The 25,995-nt window shown below is 45.3% G+C and overlaps 1 long non-coding RNA gene across 3 annotated transcripts in view; it reads right to left on the reverse strand.

The window, feature by feature from the left end:
* LOC128423961 (uncharacterized) overlaps positions 1-25,995 on the reverse strand; it is a 65,770-nt gene that overhangs the window by 10,080 nt on the left and 29,695 nt on the right. The window lies entirely within an intron of this gene.

Raw genomic sequence — 25,995 nt, forward strand, 5'->3', positions numbered from 1 at the left:
CTAGGGACAGAACTGGCCTTGGTCACTCCTTTTTCTGGAGAAGGACGGAAGTGCAACCTTGTTGCTCTTGCTTGATCTCTCAGCAGCTTTCGATACAATGGACCACTATAACCTCCTAGGACTGTTGCCGTGAGGGCACTGTTTTACAGTGGTCCCATTCCTCCTTCTATGGCTGTAACCAGTAATGGCTGTGAAACATTATGTGTCTGATTTCCAGATCCAGGAGCTGAGGAGTTTATCAGTTCTGGAAAGAGCTGCACTGAGGAGTGACCAAGGCCAGTTCTGTCCCTAGACAGGACCTGAATCCAGACGTAAATTGCTCAGTCATTGTGCTCCTCCAGGGATGTCTGCAACTGAACCATCACTACTCTCTTTAACACCTTACCCAGAAAATGGAAAGATTTGTGTTCAGGTGCCAGCTGTCAAATACCTCATTGCTGTGTTGTAGATGACCTGGAAGCACATGCAGTACCTTGGCACCTGAGATAAACAAGCTGTTTTGTGTGGACTCAAACCCTACTCACATGTAGGTTCTGCCTTTAAGGTGTGTGTGACACAACCTCTGCCCCTAGACCCTACCCAGATACCAAGATTTTCATTCCAAGAGTTGGCAACTTTTCCACATCACCACATGAACCCCTTGCCTTCCATTCTTTGCTTAACATCAGACAGAGGAACCTGATGTTTTTGGACTCCTACTTCCCATCAGTCCCAGCTGGCCTGACCAATGGTCAGGGCTGATGGGGGTTGTAGTTTAGCAACAGTTGGAGGGTCACAGGAAGTGCTGACCCAATACATTTTGCTGCCTGAGGCAAAGGACAAAATGGTGCCCACCTTCCATGTCCAGAAGGTGGTTGGATTGAGAGCTGACTCAAATTTCAGAGCTGGCAACAGAATAGCAGAATCCCACAGCACACCTGAGGGCTGTGGTCAAGTTTAGGAGGTGCAGGACACTCCTGCTTCTGCCCTCCAACATAGGGGAACAGCCAAGGAGGTAGTGCTTAGCTTCTACCACCTGAGGCAGCTGCCTCCATCTGCACAATAGTTGCACCAACCCTAGTCAAAGGTTCGCCACCCCTGCTCAACAATATGGAACAAGAATGGCCAAATGTCCAGCATGAAGATGTCAGAGTACCAGATACGTTCTACTACATGAAGCCACTATAAATGTCTACAAATGTGAGGTCGCTGTCAGTCCCTCATGCCATCATTTCTTCACTGTGTGCTCTCTTTCAAAGTAGTAACCAAAACTATTGTACCCGATCAGTGGTAGGTAATCACTGCTAAATTATAGTCTGTTAATAGAGATTCTTCACATTACAAGAATGCGTAACAAGTACTTAAAAGAATAATTTAATCTTAGAAATGATTAATGATAAGATATTTTCCTCTCTTGTCAAAACAAATGACTTGCTGAAAGTGAGACAGTGGTTCATCAACTTTTTTTGCAGGATAGTCGCAGATTTAGCCTACACATTTGGTTCTACACAATCACTCACTCAAATCTGCTTTCAAGGGGAGGAGGGTTTTCTCAGTATAATCTCACCCGGAGGGGGTCAGTGGAAATAAGCAGGTTTTTCAGGCGCTTAAAAAGGCAACAACGGTATACAGTATAAAAGAGTGAGAACCGTCTAATTCATTTTCGTCTTCGAAACTATAGATATATAATTTAAGTGGAAGGAATCAATATTAATTTAGAAAATAATGAATATGCTCTCTTTCTAGCCTGTTCCACCCCCTCCTCCTCCGCTTTTTTCTGGCTGTGTGTCTGTTGCCATGGCAATGGAGTTTGCTCACTAAGGGGAACAGCGCTGGGGTTAATTCTGTCAGTACTTGCCACTTGTCTTTGCTTACCCTGGTTTGCTTCTCTTGTGTTTTGGCTGGGCCCACCAGGGTCAGTGGTGGTTGGGTAATTTAAGACTCTGGGCCTGGCATTCTCAAAGAGAGAAGTACCTCTTTAGATGGCATTGTGCATTCTGCATGACATTCTCCAGGCAAATGCATCTCTGGGGGTGATCAGAAAGCTTCCTGCACACAGTGGAATGGGATACCAGTGGTGGACTTTGAGCACTCAAATTTCAGCGGTGCTCTGGGTGATGCTCAAGTTCAGCACCACCCCCACTGCTCATGCTCCATTCTACAGCATTGCTTGCTTGATTGCTTGCTTGCTTGCTTGATTTTATATACCGCCCTAAAGCCACCTGGACTGGATGTAAGAAGACTGGATGTAAGGTGGAACTGACTGAGGACAGATGGAAGTTAAGAACATAAGAATAGCCCATCTAGTCCAGCATCCAGTTCTCACTGGCTAACCAGTTGCCTATGGGAAGCCGGCGAGCAGAACATTAGCCCAAGAGCCCTCTCTCCTCCTCTGGTTTCCAGCAACTGGTATCCAGAAGCATTGCTGTGGAGGTAGAGCATAGCCATCAGAGTTAGTAGCCACTGAGTAGGGCAGTGTCCCTTTCATCCTAATGAATGATCCTCTACTACACCTCAGATAAATTCAGAACATAAACTAGGCCTTGAAGGCCTACCTTAGAACATCATAGCTCTGGACGATCAGTGATGATGACCTTGAAACTCAGCAATGTGTTGGGTACAACCAGTGCTTTTTTCTAGGGGGATTCAGGGGTACGCACCCCCCTAAACATTTTGTGACTCTTTGTACTTTTGTCCATTTATTGTATTTATTTTTCCCAATTTGAGCTATAAAATGGTGATTTTTCTTGAGTCAAAATGAGAGTACCCCTAAACATTTTATTTTAAGGGGAAAAGCACTGGGTACATCAGGCCAGCCTGGAGGGCCAAGGGGACCTGTGTGGTACCATTGTCCATGCTGCTACCATCTCCGTTTCCAGGACACCTCTTAATTTAGGGTGGGCATAGAGGATTTGCATTTGGTATTGGACCACAGAGACAGATTGGGGACACTGCTGGACAGGCACAGGTTTGGGCATATCTATATGTGCTTCTGCGTGCACCTTTTTTAAACAAAAAGACAGAACAATTGCACAATAGAAAGATTAAAATATCACACCCAAATTCCATGGCAATTCCTCTTGCAATCCTTGCACATTGCCTTTGTTGCTGAAATTCTATATCAAGGTATTGCTAGCTGTACTCTATTCAACAATAATGCCTATCTGTTTGAGTCTTCATAGGGCATTTACATGGCTGGTGAGAACAATTATCCACCTCTCTTGTGTAGTTTGGGGGGTTCTGTTTACTTCCAAACAGATAGCTGCAATTTTCCTCTTGGTCATACTGGCTGGTGACTGAGAGAGGGTCAAGAGGAGCTGGTCTGCCACTGAGAAGTAAGTTGTATACTGTAGATATCGAGGTTCCCCCATAATCCTTCCAGAAAAAACATTGCAGATCTCACTCGGAGAGTATGGAAACTCGCATAGATTCATTGAAGCCCTAAGGCCAACTATGGAAACATTTGAGACTGCAAAAGCGAAGTATTCTTAGAACAATTGTTGTGGTTGTTTCTTGTTGGTTTCAACATAGGGCATATATGCTACCTTTTATTCTTCTTCTTCTTCTTTTATTAAAGGAAAGGATCTATATCTTCGAAAATCATACTATAAACACAAACTCCTTAAATCTGTGCACCAGCCAGATCTATAGCATGCCTGTGGCAGAAACCCACTTCTAAATCTCCAGCTTGCTATGGGAGAGGAAGACCTCTATCATGTGACTTTGCTGAACATGGAGATCTCCCCAAGCTAGATAACTTCTACATTCCATTCTGGAACTACAGCCTTGTTGTTTTATGAATGGACACAACACACATTTGATGACTGTCCTCCAGAAGTAAACGGGTGCTATGAGTGAGAATAAGGTTGGGGCCCTAAGCACACTTGCTAGGGAGGAAGCCCTGTTGAACAAAGTGGGAATTACTTCTGAGTAATGCACAATTGTGCTGTAGCTCAGTGCCCTGGTTATACCTCAGTCTATCAGCAAATCAAGAGATGTGTTCAGAGAAGAATTGATTAACAATCCAGGAAGTTTGCTTTTATCTCACAGCATCTTAGGCCTAGAACACATATGGCAACATTATTTTGAGATAATGAAATTAAATAGCAATTTCTGATCTTCTTGGGCTGCCGCAGTTTTAGCTCCCAGAGTTTCCCCTTCCTTTTGCCTTTGTCGATTGCATATGAAAGGGGGTGTTTAGTCTCCTTCAAATGTACAGCCACAGAATTGTGTGATCTCCTCTTCCCTTGGAAATACAAAAGGGTGGGCATCTTGACGTGACATTTAAAAAACCTGTCCGTGGCTCTTAGCATGTTACGTTCCCTCTCCTAAGTCAAGCTTGTCACAGAGAATGTAGAACAGCAGCTAAATGATAATGATTATTTTGAAGTGTCAGATTCTGATCTTTCCCACATTGTGCCCCATGTAGGATAAGATTTTCCTAATGCATAAACAATAACTATGATTATGATTTTTGACAATGAAGGTGTTGGGGAAATGCTATTCTTGTGTAAAACCTGCCATTTTGGGGAGGGAGAGAGAGAGAGAGAGAGAGTATCACCCAGGACTATATGTTTTTCATCCCCCCCCCATAGAAGTCTGTAGCATCTCTAGCATCAAATGAAAAGACTTACGGTATATTTTAATAGTCCAACACTGCATTATGATTATGATGATGACTAGCAAACCTAGATCCCACAGGGGGCGAGAGTTGCCCATAGTGGTCTCCCCCAGCAGCATGCTGCCCCCCTTGCCAGATTCTAGTTGGTAGGGTGGGCTACATTACCAAGTGGCGTTTCAGGCTCACTTTACATGTGTATAGGCAGACCCTCCAAGTGTCCCTATTTTCCAGGGACAGCCCCGGATTTACAGAAAACATCTCACTTTCTGATTTGATCACAGAATGTCCCGCTTTTCCTTCGGACATCCCTATTTTCATCAGAGAAATGTTGGAGGGTGTGGAGTTATGTTACCCCTGATGCAAAGAGATAAGTGACTATACAACCTTTGGAAGACATCTGAAGGCAGCCCTTTATAGGGAAGTTTTAAAATGCCTAATGTTTTGTTATGTTTTTATATGTGTTGGAAGCCGCCCAGAATGGCTGGGGCAACCCAGCCGTCTGGTGGTTCCCTCACTGCGAGAAGTGAAGTTACAGAGAACCAAGCAGAGGGCCTTCTCGATAGTGGCACCCACCCTGTAGAAACCCTCCCATCAAATGTCAAGGAGATAAAGAGCTACACAACTTTTAGAAGACATCTGAAGGCAGCCCTGTATCGGGAAGGTTTTAAGGTTTGATGTTTTATTATGTTTTTATACGTGCTGGAAGCCGGCCAGAGTGACTGGGGCAATCCAGCCAGATGGGTGGGGTGTAAATAGTAAAATTATTATTATTATAACCCAGTCAGATGGGCGGGGAATAGTGGTAGTGGTAGCAGTAGTGGAATAGCATGTCCCTATTTACACCAAAGAAATGTTGGAGGGTATGTATATGGGCAAGTGCACCCCAGTATTGGTTGAGACCCTGACCTAGGTATGCATTATGTTGTAGTGAAGTTGGCATTATCCAAAGGGTAGCATCTGCCAGAGCACATGCATTGGGATGGGACCTCCAGGGCCACTTGGAAAACATTTAATGGCCAGCACTACCCTGTTCATGATGCTGTCCCTGCCCCCAATGTATGCATGTTGGGAGTAGGACTGGCATTATTAACAGGGTGATGCTCATCACTACGCACATGCCAAGTGGGCTTTGAGCTCCATGCAGTGCAGCTGCCACTCAGCTGAGCCACATCAGCTGTAGTAGCAGCTCTGGCAGTGGGGACATGGGGTCCTGCTGGGGACTTGGCATTTGCCCCACCCTGCAGGGTGCTGGCACCAGGTCTAATTGCTGTATGTGGTTTTCAGGGATCAGATAACCGGACTGAATGCAACTGCTCCTCTCATACTAATACTTCCTCTGCTGATGTGTCCTGGGACTCTGTACCCTGAGCTACATCACATAATTTACATGTTATTTTATTGGGGATTTAACCATGATAAGGAACACAGATAGACAGGGTATATCTTGATTTCCATCTGAAGGTAACAGGCAGTTCTGATTGCTGTATCATCTCACCCAGGATATCTGGAACACAGTGGAGAGAACTCATTGGGTGCCAGGGAATTTGTAGCTTAGAGTTCTTCTGATACTGCATAAGCTCTTGACTGCTATAAAATTACATGGAAAATGAAAACCAGGTGCATTGAGAAATAAGGGGAGAAATGAGCAAGGGTTGTGTCACATTAAGGAGCATCCTAGCCAGCAAAGATGGTCCACTTGTGGCAGGACATCAATTTCACAAGCCAAGATCCTTTGTCCTTCCCTGCAGGCACAGTACAAATAAATGTGTTTCCTTTTCTTCCTGGAATGTTGGTGCTAAGCAATACATAGCTTTTATTACCGCACCACTCTACTGCTTTGAAAAGAGGGCAGGGGCTCATTGAAGAAATATAAAAATGAAATAGTGGAGCAATGGGATCTAAAAGTTAAGGAAATTGCTTTCTGCAAGCTGTGTAAACTTCAATTAGGAGACAAAGAGCTCTGTTCTCTTCTCAACGCTGTGCATGCTTAGCTTGCAGTGCAGGAACAAGGGAAGGGCCAGAGCTCAGAGGTAGAGCATCTGCTTTGCATGCAGAAGAACATGGATCCAATCCCCGGCATACATCATGGGTAGCCAACTGCATGCTCTGCCAGTGTCATTAGACTCCAACTCCCATCAGCCCCAGTCAGCATGGCTAATGGTCAGGGGTGATGGGAGTTGGAGTCCAGGAACATATGAAGTGTTGCCTGCTCCTGCTGTAAACGATATATAGCTTGATTAATCAAATGGTCTGACTTTGTATAAGGCATCTTCCTATGTGTTTAACCACCTACTAGGGATGTGCACAGCCCCCCACCCACCAATGATGATGATGATGATCTTATTTGTAGCCCGAGTCTCTGACTGGTTTGCCCCAGCCACTCTGGGCAACTTCCAAAAGATATAAAAGCAAAATAAAACATCAAACATTTAAAACTTCCCAATACGGGGCTGCCTTCAGATGTCTTCTAAAAGTTGTATCGTTATTTATCTCATTGACACCTGATGGGAGGGCGGGCGCCACAGGGCGGGCGCCATGACCGAGAAGGCCCTCTGCCTGGTTCCCTGTAACTTCACTTTTTGCCTTGAGGGAACCTCCAGAAGGCCCTCAGAACTGGATCTCAGCATCTAGGCTTCACAACGGGGGTGGAGATGCTCCTTCAGGTATACTGAGCCGAGGCCACTTAGGGCTTTAAATGTCAGCACCAACAATTTGAATTGTGCTCAGCATTTGGTTTTATGATAACATGTTATTGTTTCGTTGCCCTGCTTTCTTTGGATTGTTTTGATGTATGTGAATAATCAACAGTATGGAAATGTCTTGAATCACATTAAAATAAACAAAGTAAACACCAGGAACAAAGGATGCAGAGACTAGGTGGGTCTGACAAATGAATCTGAAATTAAATTCCAGTGACTTTGCATGGGCCCCTTTGGTAGGTTTGCACTCTAATTACTGGTTCAGGCAATGCCTGTAGTTGTACAACTCTGTGTATAACAAGGCATGGTGGCAACCTGGCTAGGATCCTGTTCCCTCTTGAATCCTTGTCTTTCCCCAAGCTCAGCACAGTCAACTTCCCCTCTTCTGCTCATGAAGCCTGTCACTAAAAATTAAGCTCAGTGATTTTGCCAGTCTAAAGAGGGAAATATTGGTTGGTCATCAAGTGAGCTTCATTCTCTTCTCTAAGAATGATAAAATGGATCATCCAGGCAGTGGCGGAGGAAGGGGGTGGGGGATGCGGTCTGCCCCAGGTGTCATCACTGAGCGGGGGTTGACAAAATGAGTTTTTTTAAAAAAAATTGGGCTCACAAAACTTTTTAGGAGTGACGTGGTGGCTTAGGCGCCTGCAGGTTCCGCGCTGCCTGAAACAGCAGCGTGGGACTTGTGTCTGCCTACTGCTTCTTGCTCAGCCGCCCTACAGCTGAGGGGGAGGCGGCAGAGAGGCTCCAAGCCTCGGAGAGGCTCGCCCCGCCCCTGGCTGCAGGACACGCCCTCGTACCAGGCACCCGAGCGACCAGCTACATTGCTGCATCCAGGTGTGGTGCATAAATATCGGCTCCAAGCAAGCCCCAAGGTTTTTATAGAGAACTTGACTGGGGGACAACTGATTAGACCAAGCAAACTCTGTCAACTGGAGCATTCATCAAATTGTGTTTTAGGTTATATCATTGCCTTGAAATGTATGCTCATAATGGAAATGCCATTTGATCTTTCCAAGTAAAACATGACTATTAAAGTCAGCGCCCAACTCTCGCCACATGATGAAACTCGAGGTTCCATAAAACCCACCTTCTCCTACTCCCTGTTTTAGATGGTGTGGGGTTGTATTACATGACCATTTCTCTCTGGCGTCCATGTTGGTTCCGAGTACAGTGGTACCTCGGGTTAAGTACTTAATTCGTTCTGGAGGTCCGTTCTTAACCTGAAACTGTTCTTAACCTGAAGCACCACTTTAGCTAATGGGGCCTCCCGCTGCTGCCGCGCCGCTGTCAGAGCACAATTTCTGTTCTCATCCTGAAGCAAAGTTCTTAACCGAGGTACTATTTCTGGGTTAGCAGAGTCTGTAACCTGAAGCGTATGTAACCTGAAGCGTATGTAACCTGAAGCGTATGTAACCTGAGGGACCACTGTATTGACTACACAGAAAACAATAGCAGCAAACCTACCTCTTTCTTTCACAATTGCACGATAAATTATTTGAGATTTTGTAACAGACTTCGCTGACTGTCCCTATCACCATTGCACTGAAATTTAAATTGTGTACCTGTTAATAATATTTGAGGAAAGTGCATGCATTATTTTCAGGAATAAAAGCAAACTGTGCTTAATAAAAAATAATGCGTGTGACAGATATCATCTGGCTTTATTGCATGTCTAAATAATTTGCCCTCTGGTGGCTACTGGAAATGGAGGGGGAGATATATAGGGTCCATCTCTACTTCATTGCATACAGGTATTAACTGGAAGTGATATGTTATAATGCTTCACAGGAATAAATATGTCACTATTATATGTCCCTATTAAAATCCTACACTTTCCCATTACATACTGCTAAATGTTCTAATCCTCCTGCTGTACACTGCATTCATTTACACTGTGGTAACCTATGCAACACTGTATTTAAAAAAAACAAACAAACAAATAGTTGCTTATCTTCAAGTTAAAGCAGGGATGGGGAACCTGTGGCTCCAAGTGTTATTAGACTACAGTTCACATCATCCCTGACCACTGGCCATGCTGGCTGGAGCTGATGGGAACTGGAGTCCAGAAGGCCACAGATTTTCCATCCCTGGGCTGAAGATATGCTGGTGAAAGACAACAGTCCTGCAGTTTGTTATTAACTGCTGAAAATGAGCTTGACTGGTGTGTGACTTCGCAGGCTGTGCGTTACATGGTGCATTAGTAGTCATTCATCTGCATTTTGCATGTACCATAGCTAAAGAATGGGACGTGGGTGGCACTGTGGTCTAAACCACAGAGCCTAGGGCTTGCCAATCAGAAGGTCAGCGGTTTGAATCCCCGTGACGGGGTGAGCTCCCGTTGCTCAGTCCCTGCTCCTGCCAACCTAGCAGTTCAAAAGCACAACAGTGCAAGTAGATAAATAGGTATGGCTGCGGTGGGAAGGTAAACGGCGTTTCTGTGCGCTGCTCTGGTTCGCCAGAAGTGGCTTAGTCATGCTGGCCACATGACCCAGAAGCTGTACGCCGGCTCCCTCGGCCAATAAAGCGAGATAAGTGCCGCAACCCCAGAGTCGTCCGCGATTGGACCTGACGGTCAGCGGTCCCTTTACCTTTACCTAGATAAAGAATATTTATCTCCCCTCCTCCACAGCTTTAACTTCTGTAAAACTAGGTAAGGGTAAAACTAGGTAACGTGAAGGATAGTAAATCTAGCAACAAAATAAAAGCAAGCCATTCTCAAAGGCCAAAACAGGGAGAATTAGAGTATTTACAATGAGAATTTAATTCTAGTCCTGTTTTTTCACCTTCTGGACACTTCACCTCAGTTCTGTATACCTGAAGGAGCTTCCCCACCCCCACCGTTCAGCCCAGACACCCAGATCCAGCACCGAGGGCCTTCTGCCGGTTCCCTCACCAGGGGCAGAGGAAGGGGGGTGCTGCGGGTGTGGGCCGCCCCGGGTGTCACCAAAGGGGGGAGTGACAAAATGCAGAGAATATTTATAATAAAAAACATAGAATCGTAGAGTTGGAAGGGACCTAAGGGTCATCTAGTCCAGCCCCCTGCAATGCAGGAATCTCAGCTGAAGCATCCATGACAGATGGCCATCCATGAAGGGAGAAACTTCCATAAACAGCCCAGTGGGAACTGAGCATGTTCAGTGAGGACAGAATGCTGACTGTCACCAGGAGGGATAAGAACAGAAAGAGGAGAAATGGAAGCACGTAGCACCCCCACACTGCAACATTTTATTGCAGCTCCCCCTGCTTTGTCCTAATTTCTATACAATTCCACATTAGTTTGCCAGTTTTGTGCATTGCCTCACAGGCAGTTTATAAAACAAAACTTGTTATGTTAATATTTCTGTTGTTTGTTTGTTTCATTGATGAATCACTTCCCATGAGGCACTCTGAAGTGATTTACAGTGTAACAGCATATATATTTGAGAGTTACTTATATAAAAACAGACCTACGGTTCCCAGAATGGATTAACAATCAATCCCACAGGGAACTCAGGGAACTGTAGCTCTGGGAGGAGACTAGGGGTCTTTTAATTACTCTCAGAACCCTTAACAAGCTACAGCTATAGCTCCCAGAATTTTGGTAGCAAGCCATGACTGTTTTAAATGGCATCACAGTGCTTTTAGTGAATGTGGTCTACATTTCTAATATATTATAGAGTATATTAAGGAGGGGTACATTTTAAAATGTCTTGAGGAGCCCATGCACAAATGTAGAATGCTAACATCACATTTATTGTGTAGATACACACATGCGCATGCACACACACACAGAGAGAGAGGGGGGGAGCTAGTAAACCTATTTCATGTTGGGTGAGTGCAAGAAGAGTTTGGATTTGATATCCCGCCTTTCACTCCCTTTAAGGAGTCTCAAAGCTGCTAACATTCTCCTTTCCCTTCCTTCCCCACAACAAACACTCTGTGAGGTGAGTGGGGCTGAGAGACTTCAAAGAAGTGTGACTGGCCCAAGGTCACCCAGCAGCTGCATGTGGAGGAGCAGAGACGCGAACCCGGTTCCCCAGATTACGAGACTACCGCTCTTAACCACTACACCACACTGGCTCACCACACTGGCAAGGTGCAGTCACAATGCCCTTCATCCATAGGCTAATAGTCTATGCTTTGACCATGGTCCGCTTTAATCTCTCATTGCAAATGACCAGTTATTCCTCTATGCTGACATTTCCCCAGTTACCACCTGGCAATGGAGGCCCCTGTAACCAAGGGTTAGAGCTCACCAAAAGCTTATTTCCCTGCAGTGTGGTGACCGGATTACTGCTGTGATCACCCTTTACTGATCAAAGAAGGACTGGGGTAATTTGTGTGTGTGTTTCCCTGGTGCATTGCAAACCTCTAGAAATAGAATGGAAATGAAGAGCAGCACACACACACACATACACAAAATACATCTCTGGGAGCCTTTGCTGAGAACAGACAAAGAATACATGTTGAAATATATCTCCCATCAGCAGAATAATTCCCAGCGATGTTTAGAAATGCATATAGCTTAATTTGTTTTAGACAAACTGACTAACAAAGCAATATTCCCGAAGCCAATTTGGGGCAGGTGATATGTTCAAATAGCCTTAAGCTTGTCGTCCAGCTGCCAGGACTGGGATAATATGGCACAACTTGCTTCTAGTGACTCTTTGCCTAATGTGCCACCTAAAATTATTTTCCAGGATTGCTAATGAAAAGACTCTCATCCTTTCCATCACTTTGACTCTCCAGTTTATGGAAGAGCAGCATTTCAATGAGCCCTGAAGATGGATCTTAAATAATGGCTTTTATATTTTCAAAGGGAGAGCAGGCATTGCTTCCTTGACCAACTTTGGAGATCTTCTTGCACCAGCACAAACTAGGTAGCAATCTCATGAATGCTAAGCCCCACTGAATACAGTGAGGCTTACTTCTGAGTAAACATGCATAGAGTCCTGCTGTTTGTCTGAAATCCTATGTACATTTACCTGGGAGGAAGCCCGACTTACTTCCAAGCAAATTTGTGTGTAGCAAGTCTAAGTGACATTTCTCCTTCACTCCGTATGGATAACTCAGGTGGTTAGAGCAGGAGGCTGATAAAGCCAAGGTTTCAGGTTTGATCCCCAAAAGGGACAGCTGCATATTCCTACATTGCAGGGGGTTGGACTAGAGCCAGCAGTTCACAACTTGTGGGTCCCCAGATGTTGTTGGACTACAACTCTCATCATCCCTGAGCTCTGGCCTTGCTAGCTAGGGGTGATGGGAGTTGTAGTTCAACATCTGGGGACCCACAGGTTGAGAAAGGCTGAACTAGATGATCCTCAGGGTCCCTTCCAACTGCATGATTCTATGACCACGACATGTAGCAGTTTAGTTTAGTGGAACTTTTTAAACATGCCACCTTTCCCAATAGGGGAGACTACATTTCCAACAAGTGTGTGCCCTGTAGCTACCTGAATAAATCTTTTCACACCATAAATGTTCTGTTTGGGGGGCTTTTTTGTCCCACTTGTGTTTTGCTCTAATGCGAGAGTGTCCCTTCAAAGAAAAACAATCCTCTTTGTTGTTCTGGTGCCACATTGCATCCCACTAACTTCTTGTGCCCTGGTGTCATAGGGAAATGCCTTATAGTATTTCTAACACCAGCCTATCCCATGGCAAGAAAGGGGAGGAGGTTACTTGAACAGTCATAAGAGTGGGAGGCAAAATCTCCCATTAAAGCCCCCCAAATCCAATGGTTGGGGTTTTCCAGTCTCGCGCATAAGAGACCTCTAGCAAATGTCAACAGTGCAACTTTTGCTTTTCTTCCAGCAAAAGGAGAACAGCTGTTTGTTTTACCAAGGTGGAAGACTTTCATGCTGCAGCTCCCATACCCATTTACTGGGGAAGATGAGGAGTAAGGCCCATTGACACTGATGAACTTCTGGCACCAACTGAAAACAATTCTATTAGGCCTTTGAATGGGGGGCGGGGAGACAAGGGGAGTGGCTGACCTGGCCTGGAGATGGTGGAAGGAGGGAGGCATGCATCTGTTCCAAAATGGAACCAAACAAAAGACAGCTTCCTTCTTCTAAGTGCAATGAAAAAGATGTTCATTCCAAAACTGTGTGTGTGTGTGTGTGTGTGTGTGTGTGTGTGTGTGTGTGTGTGTGTGTGAAGTGCTTTTCCCCTTTTCATCTCTCCACTGCAGTAAGAGGAGCTGGGGGGAAATTATTATGGGATGCGCTCCACCTAAAGCTGTGGTTGCTGTAGTCAGTTTCACTGAGCTGTGGGTGCAAACCACATCCTGCTGCAATCCATGGCTCATCTCCCACTGAGGTTGGAAGCTTCTGCAGCTTTATCACCTCGTTGTGATATTTCAAGATGGGTCACCTCTAACCTAAGAGAGAGATGATGGGGATGCATAGTATTATGCATGGTTTGGAGGAAGTAGACAGAGGGAAGTTGTTATACCTCTCTTATAACCCTAGAATGCAAGGATATCCAAGTTGAATATTTGAAAATTCAGGACAGGTAAAAGAACATACTACTTTACATAGGGCTCATCCATACTTCCTTTTGTACTATCTTTCTAGACACAGGTCTTGCTCCGATTCAAATGCGGGTTTTCCTGGGGAAAGCAACAGGACAAAACAAGAAAACAAAAACCCAACCAGATCTGGAAAGCCTAGAGCAGGCATGTCCAACAGGTAGATCAACAGGTCCTGGTCCAACAGGTCCTGGTTGACCTCTGGCCCCTCAGCGATCTCCTTACAAATAAGCAAAAAAAGCACACACACAAAAAAACAACTCAACTTTGGCTTCCTAAAAAAAGCTCCACAACCTTGGGTAGATCACTGCCAGTCTTTTTACGACAATGAGTAGATCACTGCCAGTTTTTTTATACTGTGAGTAGATCGCAGTCTATTGGACTGCAGAGTTGGACCTGGCCTAGAGGAAAAGTGTGACTGAGCCCTTAGTTTAGCTATAGAATGGGCATGTCGAACTCCCAAGAGACTGCGGTCTACTCCCACTATAAAAAAAACTGGCAGTGATCTACCCACTGGATTGGATTGACCAAACTCTTGTTGAGCTTTTTGGGGGGAGCCAAAGTTCTTGAGCCTTTTTTTTGAGCGCTCAATCAGGATCACGCAATCGACAAGGGAGGCATCATGCTAGGAATAGCAGCTGCTGGGAATCACAGGTGGGCAGGGTGCTTTTGTGCTCAGGTTCAGCTTGCAGGCTTCCCACAGGCATCTGGTTGGCCACTGTGAGAACAGGATGCTGGACTGGGTGGGCCATTGGCCTGATACAACAAACTCATCTTATGTTCTTATGTTCGATTCTAGCAGGGGCAAACAGCATCGGCAGTGGAGTAGCCTGTAACCACCTGGATGCCATCATGATCACAAATCAACACAAATGCACAATTTAAAAGGATGTCAGAGGGAGGGTCTTACAGTTAGTAATTGGTCCTTATGTTTCTTATACAAGATAAGAGCCTCAAGAGCAGCACAAGCCGATGTACCTCTGCATCCTAAAGTAAACTTCGAATCACCCCAAATCCTACATCCCCATGACCAGGAGTCTAACTGGATGCCCCAGCACTGACTCTGGTTGAAAGCCAACACACTTCAATATATTATTCCCACAGCCACATAGGAATAAAGTCCTGGTGTTTGCACCCGCAAATAAGCTTTTGGCTACCCTAGATCATACACCCCTCCCCACTACTCCAAAATTTGCCCCACATTAGATCACCTAAATTGGCATATTAAAAAGTATTGGTGGGCACACAAGTGCATTTCTTGGGTGGAAGAGTCCCATCATGTCAAATTTCTGAAAAAGAAAAAATTATATCCTCCTCTAGAATGCTCCTATCCAAAACTTGCCCTCCTTAAAAAGAATTCCTCTTGATTTTGACTTTGAGCTAACTTTCAAGAGACTATGTTTAGGAGTGCTGCTGTCTTTTACTTTCCTTTTCATTATTCAGTTCTAATTTCCAGGAGCTGACAGGTGTGGGTGTTGTTGTTGATGTTCTGGTTAGGATTTGCAAATCCCCTGTTCCTCATTCCCACTATTACACACAGGGGCATTCAGCACCCAGAACATGCTCAGAGTCATTTTGGCCTCATGGCACAAATTCCAAATCCCCCTGCAGGTTCTTTGAGCCCAAGCTCTCGCCATAGTGCATGCACTTTTGGAAAAATGTCTTTGGTTATTTAAATATTGTACTACTTCTCCATTTCCCTACCAATTGCTCGAAACAGGTAACAAAAACCCTAAATCAAAAAAGCAGCAATGAAGTATCAATAGAGAACTCCTTGGGTATTTTTTTGTAATACTCAAACAAACCAGAATAAAAATGAATATATCTATAGCAAGATGTTCCAGCTTTAAAGGAAGGGCCTCGGATTAAAGGGTCCAGCTCAGTTCATGAACTGATGAACAGAAGGGGTCCCCAAATACAGTAGGACTGGCTTATCACATTTTGAAATAAGTTAGCCCCCCCATAATAATAATAATAATGGGCAGCTTCCATAGAAACCAAAAATACAGTAAATTATCACACGTTAAAAACTTCCCTGAACAGGGCTGCCTTAAGATGTCTTCTGAATGTCAGGTAGTTGTTTATCGCTTTGACATCTGCTGGAAGGGTGTTCCACAGGGTGGGCACCACTACCGAGAAGGCCCTCTGCCTGGTTCCCTGTAGCTTTGCTTCTCGCAATGAGGGAACCGCCAGAAAGCCCTCAGCACTGGACCTCAGCGTCCAGGCAGAATGATGGGGGTGGAGACGCTCCTTCAGGTATACTGGACCGAGGCCATTTAGGGCTTTAAAGGTCAGCACCAACACTTTGAATTGTGCTCGGAAACGTACTGGGAGCCAATGTAGGTCTTTCAAGACCGGTGTTATATGGTCTCGGCGGCTGCCCCCAGTCACCAGTCTAGCTGCCGCATTCTGGATTAGTTGTAGTTTCCGAGTCACCTTCAAAGGTAGCCCCACGTAGAGTGCATTGCAGTAGTCCAAGCGGGAGATAACCAGAGCATGCACCACTCTGGCGAGACAGTCCGCAGGCACTAGAGTCTACAATTGCCTACTGGGGAAGGACCTGTGCAAAAAAATGGGCCAAGCCACGCCTCTGCCTTTCTGCTCCCTCTTCCCTCTCTCTCTCTCTCTCTCTCTCACTCTCACTCTCACTCTCTCTCTCTCTCTCACACACACACACACTTTACTAGTGGACATGGTTCCAACTTGAAAAAAAATATGGGGGGACAGGTAAGCCCCGCCCTGCAGAATCGATCACATGACACTGTGCATGAACACCATTTGAATGGCAATGCCCATCAACTTGGGGGGGCTCTCAAATATTTTATTGGGGGGAGAAGACACACACACCCTGCTGCCCGTGAGTAAACATGCATAGAACTGCGATCTAAGGCTGAGATTTTGTGCAGGCTTACTTTCTTGGACTCTCAACGTGCAGTCGATGAAGCTTACCTCCAAGCAAAGCTGCCTTGATTGGGTCAGAGCCATTCACACGTTATGCTCAGAACGCGCGGCTGGGTGCGGGGGGGTGGGGAGGCGAGTTTCACAATTACCAACCGACAGGAAAGATTCCACCCTTTTGGGGTGCTGGGTGCGCTTTGTGAGTTGCTGGAAGCCTAGAGCCCCGTGCTAATGTGGAGATTGTGAGAAGGCAATATTTGGTCCATTTTCCTTCCGTGCCACAGACTGAAAACAACTTCCCTTATGTGTTTATCGGGGTTTACTCTTGGGCGGTGCTTTTTTCTGGGGGGACGCGTACCCCTAAATATTTTGTGAATCTTTGTACTTTTGTCCATTTACTGCATTTATTTTTCCCGATGTGAACTGTAAAATGGTGATTTTCTTGAGTCAAAATGACAGTACCCCTAAACATTTTTTGGGAGGGGGAGCACTGCTCTTGGGTAAGTGCGCGTAGAATTGCAGCCTTCTGCAGGCATCCACAACCCACGTAAGCCGGGAGGCTTCAGAGCTGCTGATTCACATGTCGATCTATGGGGATCACTGGGTCAATTAGCTTTTGGAAGCCCTTTAGGCTACAGAGCCAGAATCTCTTCTGCAAGCTTAGTTGCGCCCGAATTTCCAACACGATCCACACAGCTCAGTTAAGGCTAAACAACGTTAAAGAGACCCTCTCCGCACACGAACACATGCATCGTTTTCAAACCCCTGCGTATGCAAGAACCTGTTTCCTCGGAAGTAAATCCCACTGATTTTTAGGGGACTGGAGAACAGGTAAGGCTGCAATCCTAACCCACATGGGGGGACCTGACTCAAACCAAAAGGGCCTTTATTCTCACCATTTCAAAAAGCCAAAACGGTGGGCCAAGCAGTCCAAAACTTAAATTTAACTGGATTGCAGATATTTCCAACATCGAAAAGAAAGTGTTCGGCGCAATTGATTTATAAACCAAGTATGCTTCCCCTTCCTTCGGTCACAACGCATGTTAAGCTGATTTCTACAATGAAACTGACTAAAGAAAGAAGGACCGTAGCCTGAATATGGTATTACTGTATACGTGTATGGAACAACAGGGGAAAACTGAGTGTCTGCACAAGCATACCCCAATCGTGTATTTTATTTTTATTTGTTAAGCTTGGAAGCCCCTCCTCCTTGAAGAATTTCACCCCTGATGTATATGGGATATCCTCCTATTTTTCCAACGCGGGTGACAAAAACCCTCTACGTGCATAAGGAAACAATGCAAACCGCCGCCCCCATAAGACACACACACGTAGGGTGGGGGAACCAAATTTAAAAATGGAAGTGGAGAGAGAGAGGAGAGGGGACCTCGATTTTTCTCCTCCTCTCATTTGTTTATCTCTGGATTTCCAAACCAGCGACCCCCCCTTTCTTCTTCTTCTTCTTTTCCTTTTCCTAGGAATTCATTTGAATAGCTTTCAAGCTGCAAAATGGAAATGTAGCGCCTGCCCTCTATTTCAGCAGCAGCAGCAGCGTCCTGGCAACAGAGCAATTTTCTATCATCAAGGATAAATGGCATCGAACAGAACATTCTGATAAAAAAAAGAGAGGGGGGGAGAGGAGGGGAGAGCGAGCGGGGAGGAGGGGGAGCTTTAGCCCGAGAAGACCATGATTGCTGCCCTTCCTGTCCGTCATCCCTTTACAAAACCCTCTCCTCCAAACCTGAGCCGCATGCTGTCAGAGCTAATAATGTCTTCGAAAGAAGGGGGCGGTGGGGGAGAGCGAGAGAGAAATAGCATTCAGGCACAATGTTCCCATTTATGACATAGAGCTCCTTCCCACCCCCCCCTCTACCCCTCCCCAGCTCCCTTCGCCTTTCAAAAGAAAGGGACACAAATTTTGCAAATATATATACTGTATACAGTATAGCCTTCTTTGGTTGGCTTGGAAATTTAAAAAGAAACAACGGAGGAAGTTGCAAGATGCGCCCACCCACAGCAAAACATCAAGCCCTCCACAACGGACTTTCAAGCTCAGGCTGTAAAAAAAAATATTTTAAAAATCTATAGGATGATAATAATAATAATAATAATAATAATAATAATAATAATAATAATAATAATAATGGTGGCGGCTGTTTAAATGCATCAGGGAAATGCATGGAGAAATAAATGTGGAGAGAAAAGGTTGCGAGTGCCTTTAGGATAAGATGATCCTCTGCTGCCCCGGTTTTTGCTGGTGCGCAATTGTTCGGGGCCTCTCACAGCGCGCAAGGTGTGCGTCCATAAGGATAGTCCAGGATTCCATACTAATTCGGTAATGGACTGTTTCAATGTCCCTAAAGCAGATTCTCCGCAGTTCCTGGGCCCTAAACCCCGTTGGACTGATGTATATACTTAGATAGTCGTGCTGGAGACCCATTCGCCAAGCGTTTAGTCCGGGATGCGTTCCGGAATGAAACATACCGGTAACTCGATTGTGTGGATTGCAAGTGGAAAGGCAGAAACCGGTCTTAGTTGGATTCTTGCTCCCGAGTAAAGTGTAGGATTCCAGGCAAGCGCCTCCAGGCAAGTTATTGGCACGTTCCAGAGGAGTCAGTCGAGCTTAGCACTTCCTCGCTGGATGGGACCCGGGTATTAATGAAAAAGGGTCGGTCCAACTAACAGTTCTGTAGACCAGGCTGCTAGTCTCATTCATTTCACGTGGCTCTAACTACATTCCCCCATGGATGGGATGCTAATGTTTTTCCCAATGGGACTCGTTCTCAAAAATGCATACTAAGGCAGTTCAGGGTGGTTATGCGAGTTCCACTGAAATTAATGTTCGCTGGTAATTTTATGCTGGGGAGGGCGCCTCCATCCAACTGGACTTCAAATTTAAACAACAAAGAGGTCTTTAAAAAATAAAAGTTGGTCCATAAATGGGGGAGTGAGGGGACATAGGGACCCATCAAAATGACACAAAAGTGTGTCCAGCTGCCAAGTTATCAACACAAAAAATTGTGGCTGGAGCGCAAATTTGGTGAAGAGTAGTCTACAGATAGTTGAGGTAAAATATGTCACAGGTTATGCTGCATTGGCTCTCCAGCCCAAATGATGGCAAGATGCAAGGAGAATCTAGGACTGCATTCTTAATAACCCATAGAAGTGAATGGAGAGAGGAGGGATTCCCAGTGTCTTCACACAAACCAGGACTAAGCATGTTACAAATTAAGCATGTTGCAACTTAGAATAAAAGATCCAACTTGTTTAACTTCACTGGCCTCAATGACTTTCATTAAAGAGGAGAAGCGGTATTAGCCTATTGCAGAAGAAAAAACAACAATGCACACACGCACACACCATGTGTGGCCAGATGAGCATGAAATGCCACTGAATTTTCTTTTCAGAGCTCCTGTGTATACAAAGCAAGCACAGACTCCTTGGCAGATAACACATTCTCCCCAGCTTTGCTATGCTAATGTAACACCTAGGGTGCAAGAGTTTAAGTTGCATGGAATCCTTTTGTTTCCATTTGTTTAGGGCGCCTGCTGTAGCTGACATAAGAGCAACCTTCTGGAGTTAAGGTTTCCAAGAGAGGTGGCTGAGTTAGTCTATTGCAAGGAGAACAATAGAGAGTCTTGTGGAACCTTAAGCTAAAGTCCACTTCATCCAATGCAGTTGGCGCTGGAGACATGAGCAAGTTGGAGTTCAATGGCAGTGAAATGCAAATCCTACCATCTGTGGCAATTCAATTAGTGCTTAAATGCATGCAAAACAATCAATTCAACTAGAGCTTCAGTGAATGCAAAATAAGGACAGTGGCCTCTCACAAAAGCCGTGGTTGACACAGTCGCCTTAGCATTGCCTCTGTCTGGGCCTCAAATAATAATTTATTAAATTTGTATATCACCCTTCATCCAAAGATCACAGCATAAAACTACAAGATCAAAACACAAAATACTTAAGACAGTGGTACCTCAGGTTACATACACTTCAGGTTACAGACTCTGCTAACCCAGAAATAGTGCTTCAGGTTAAGAACTTTGCTTCAGGATGAGAACAGAAATCGTGCTCTGGTGGTGCGGCAGCAGCAGCAGGAGGCCCCATTAGCTAAAGTGGTGCTTCAGGTTAAGAACAGTTTCAGGTTAAGTACGGACCTCCGGAACGAATTAAATACTTAACCCAAGGTACCACTGTATAGCAAGAACAAGAACAAACCAATAACACACCCCAACACATTTAAAGGGATATAGGGTGCTAATCAGCCACAGGCCTGGTTGGAGAGAAACTTTTTTCCCCCGCCTGGTGCCTAAAGATATTTAATGAAGGTGCCAGGTAAGCCTCCCTGGGGAGAGCATTCCACAAGCAGGGAGCCACTGCAGAAAAGGCCTGTTTTGGTGTTGCCACCCTCCGGACCTCTCATGGATGAGGCACATGAAGAAGGGCCTCCAGTGATGATCACAAGTTCCAGCTCAGTTCATATAGGGAAATAAATGAATTAAACTTATTGATAAGGAGTTATTGTTCAGCTGTTGGAATGGAAGGTGGTTTGTTGGTTTGTTGGGGGGGCTGTTCTTGTTTTTATTATGTATTTTGTGCTTTTTAATATTGTATTTTTGTGTTGTGAACAGCCCTGAGGTCTACGGATGAAGGGAGGTGTACAAATTTAATAAAGAAACAAAATTTTAAAACGATGCTTTTGACTATGAAACCTGAATACTTAGTCTTGGCTCTCAATTTAATTCACTTGGTAAACCAGAAATGCAGTTGACTGTCTTAATGCCTCTAACTCTTGAAAAGTAAAACAATTGTTTTCTGGGACTGGATTATTACCTAATATAGCTAACTAGGATCTCCAGTTCTATGCAAAACACGTATATATGTATACATTTATTTCACACCCTTTTCCCTAAGAAGGAATCAAGGTAGATTACACACACAAAAATAACACATAATAAACAATCAACAAGCCAGCAACTGAATAAAACAACAATTATGCAGTAAACAAACACTGCGATAATCCAATCATTATTTCAACTGCTCAAATGCAAGTTCAGTTTATTTCAGCAGTAGGAATCCTGTAGTCCCATCACATCTATGTGTGAGCAAATGCCAATGAAATCAATGGAATCTACTTTTGAGATAACACATTCAATCTAGCTGCTCGTCCCTTTGAAGTCAACAGGACACGGTTCAGCTTCAACCAAATCTACAGAATTTGTGACCTGTCAATTCAAACACACCCTCCTAGAGACTCAATAAGTAGGGTATGTGTTTTCGTTACCTGCTTGGAATTGCAGGGGGGAAAGGGAGAAGGACAAGTGCCCATCAGGCCAGGATGCATGGCTAGTGAGCTGTGTGGAACAAGTTATGCAAGCCTCAGTTGCAGACCATGTCTGTGAACTGGAAGATTTCTAGTCCTTACATTTCACCCTGCTCTTCTGCAAAGGAGCTTGGGACATCCATGTCTCCCCCTTTGTGCTCATAACAGCTCTGTGAAGTAGGATAGGTGGACAGCTAGTGACTGGCCCAATAACACATAGGAACAGCTGGGCACGAATAGGGATTTGAAACTAGGTTTTCCCAGACACTCTGGAAGCTATACCACACTGGCTCTCAGAGGCTTGCTGTGAGGACCAGTGTAGTGGGAGTTACAGGGCATTTTAATAATAATAATAATAATAATAATAATAATAATAATAATAATAATAATAATTTATTATTTATACCCTGCCCATCTGGCTGAGTTTCCCCAGCCACTCTGGGCAGCTGCCTCCATTAAAATTCACCAAAAATCAAAACACCAGCATCTGAAGCACATTTTCTAGGACAGAGTTCTAGTGAGATCTTAGTGAGAATTTGCTTTGCCAGTTTTCCAAGTGAGAAAAGCTGCGTAGACACAAGGGCCTATTGTATTTTAATGTGTATATGATTGCTCCAACTTTTATGATTTATTAGAATGAGGAAATCTATATATGAAGTATGGTAATTCTTCACACTTCATGGGAGGAAGCCCACCAAAAGTGTGCAATATTTCAGCAAGCATATTCTTAAATGCCATTTGCCAAGATTCCAAGACTATAGAAGTGATGGGAGGTTTCATTTTATATTATTCCCCCAGAGAATGCACAGAAGTCACGTGGCACACTTTTATGTTACTCAAGCTAAGCAAGGGTAGCCTTGGTTATTCCTGAATGGGGAGACTACCAGGGAACCACACACATACACAATGCTCTGAGCTCCTTGGATGATGAAGAATATGGTACCAATGTAGTAACAAGAAGTACTGTTCTTTATTAAATTTATATACTGCCCTTTGTCCAAGGATCGCAGGGCAGTTCACCATATAAAAACAGAAAAATGCACAACATTGTTGTGGTTTTAAAGGCATTTTTGAAGTCCACCCAGATCTTACCACCACCAAGAAACCCAGAGGCCAATTAACAGTGTGATCCTATGCATGTGTCCCATAGAGTTTATTCCCAAGTCTCAGTGCTCCCCAGGATGGAGGCTGCAGGGACTTAGGGACTAGCTGTGAAGGAGGTCTGCTGGTGGGACAACACATGGAAAACTACTGGGGGAAGCTAGGCATGAAGCGAAGGGCTCAGTGACAGAGCACATGCTTTGCATGCAAAAGGTCCATGTTCAATTCCTGGTATCCTCAGGTGGGTCTGGGAGAGACTCATGCCTGAAACCCTGGAGAGCTACTGCCAGTCTGTATTGGCAATTGTCAGCGCTGCCCAAGGTCCCAGCTCACACAAGACCAACGCTGCTTCTTGCTCAAGTTAAAAAGTCTTTATTGAAGTTCAGTCTCATTTCCAGACGCGCAGCGCGCAACGCTACATCTATCCATCAGACCGTAGAAGTCCCATCTGAATCTCCTCCCCCCTGACACCAGCTTAAGATTCTAGCCTTACTCCACCTCTTCCTCTGTTCCTTCTTTCTCTGGGTCCTTCTGCTAGTCGGAGTCTCAGCCCTCCGAGATTCTTCTGACGCTGATTCTCCCGACTCCTCCCCCCCCCTCTTTCGGGCTTTAGGACCTGGCTCCCAATCCGGGTTTTCTGCTGTCCCGCGCTCCTCCACATTTGAACTTGGCGCGCGCGCGCAGCCTCCCACTTTCCTTCTGACCGTTACACTTGTGTCACTGCTCCCCCTTTCGGGGAGGCTAGCTGGACCTGGCCTTCCCTCCGTCTCCCCACTCCCCGATGGAGGAGAAGCTGGTCCTGACTCACGTGACTCTTCCCCCCCACTGTGCTCTGGTGGGGGAACTGGCCCTACTCCTCCGCTACTCCTTTGGGACTCCCCTCTGGTTCCTTGTTTATGGATCGTCCCTCCTGGGATTCGCCTCGCCCTTACCATAGGCGCCCCCTCCTGGGAATCTTCTGATTCGCTGGAGAAGCTCATGGAATCTCTCGGGCCACTGTCATATTCCCCTACGCTCCCCTCTGATTCCTCTCCTCCGCTCTCTATTTGCTCTCTCCCCTGCTCTTCTGCTCCTGAGCCTCTGACAGCAATGGTGGGCTATAGATGGACCAAAGGTCTCTCTCGGTATATGGTAACTTCCTATGTCAACGGTGAATTGGAAGCATGTCAGGGTGTAGGCACGGTTCCACCAGGTTCAAAGCTCCCCCCACCCCCATACATTCCCTAGACATGCCCAATGGATCAGCAGAACGATATGACAAAATGGCAGGGCAATGGATACAGCAATAAAAAAATAAGGTTGGGTTGCTCTCCCCTAGCACTATTGCCTATTGCTGTAAGCAGAATTACTTGCCTGGTCTATCTTTGGTAGTGGCTCAGCAGCGACAATGCTGAGTGATTTGCTCCGACAGAATAGATGCTTTTTCAAAGAGCCACCAATCTGGACATTTGTAGTCACACTGCATTCCCTCTGCGTTTGTTCACGGAGCTCTACCTATTTCTCTTTCTTTAACCTAACCCTTATGCTTGAGAAACGAAGACCCCCCTGTTATGCTATTCTATATTAAAGGTGAAAAGATACTCCCACTTCCAAAATAATATACAACCCTGAGCCCTGGGGAAAGGTTGTAGCTTAACAGCAGAGCACATGCAGAATGTACCAAATTCAGTTCCTGGCATCTCCAGGAAAGGCTGAGAAATATTTCCTGTTGGAAGAGCCACGGTCTGTCGGTGTAGACCACCTTTTCAGACTCAGGACCCACTTTTCATGCAAACATGCACCCTTTTCTCAACCTTTTACCATATATTTGCATGGTGGTAAAGCTCCTGTTGCGACCCACCTTGGATCAGGCTGAGACCCACCAGTTGAAGACCAGTGAAGTGGACAGTACGGAGCTTAGATGGATTGATGGTCTGAATCAGCATAAGGCCTATATTTCTGGGTGTCATCTGGGTCCAGGGATCAAATGAATGACACGATGCCATTCACAAAGTGTTCAGGGAAATTCTTGATGGGTTACAACCCTAACCTATTTTCAAGTAAGGGCTTAGCATCACAGCTTTAATTTATTGACAGTTTTGGCTAGGCAGCTGCTGTTCTTCAAAAGCACAAAGATGACTGCTTTGGATTCTTTTGTTTTGTTTCCTAAAACAAAGTGACCTCTTGAATGTTCAAGTGCTATTGCCCTGGTCTACGCATTTGTAGCAGAACGAGATGGCACCATGCTGGGATGGTAGGATGGAGAGCTTGACATAAGGAAGTATGCAGAAACCTGACCCCCCCCCCCGCCACACAAACACACCTGCAGTCTGAAATAGTAGTGCAGCCCACTCTACCATCTCAGCATTATCTCCCCTGTTCTCCTGCATGTTGCCGCACTGAGTTAAACATTGCCTCCTGTGATGAGCTCACCCATAGGGTCAAAGAATTGTAGAGTTAGGAGGGACCACGAGGGTCATCTTAGTCCAACCCTCTGCAGCACAGAAATGTTTTGCCCAATGTTGGGCTAAAACCCATGGCCCTGAGCTTAAAAGTCTCATGCTCTACTGACTGAGCTATAGATCTTAGGGAATTGTCCATGAATGCCTCACCACACACACACACAAACATAAACACAAAACCACAATCAGTCAGTGAGGAACATATTGCTACTAACCTGACAGGAAATAATTCCTAATTCAGGGATGGCGAACCTTGGACTCAGAGGCCAGATGTGGCCCTCCAGTTCTTTCTCTCTGGCCCTTGGGACATTTCCCATGCTTTCACCTGGCTGAAATATATCTTTAAACTGTCTTGTCTGGATGGAGCCTAGTGAGAGCTGTGTGAGTGTCTACCGCGCAGACAACTTTGCATTTACTACTCCTTC

Source organism: Podarcis raffonei, chromosome 12 (assembly GCF_027172205.1).
Source record: "Podarcis raffonei isolate rPodRaf1 chromosome 12, rPodRaf1.pri, whole genome shotgun sequence".
NCBI lineage: Eukaryota > Metazoa > Chordata > Lepidosauria > Squamata > Lacertidae > Podarcis > Podarcis raffonei.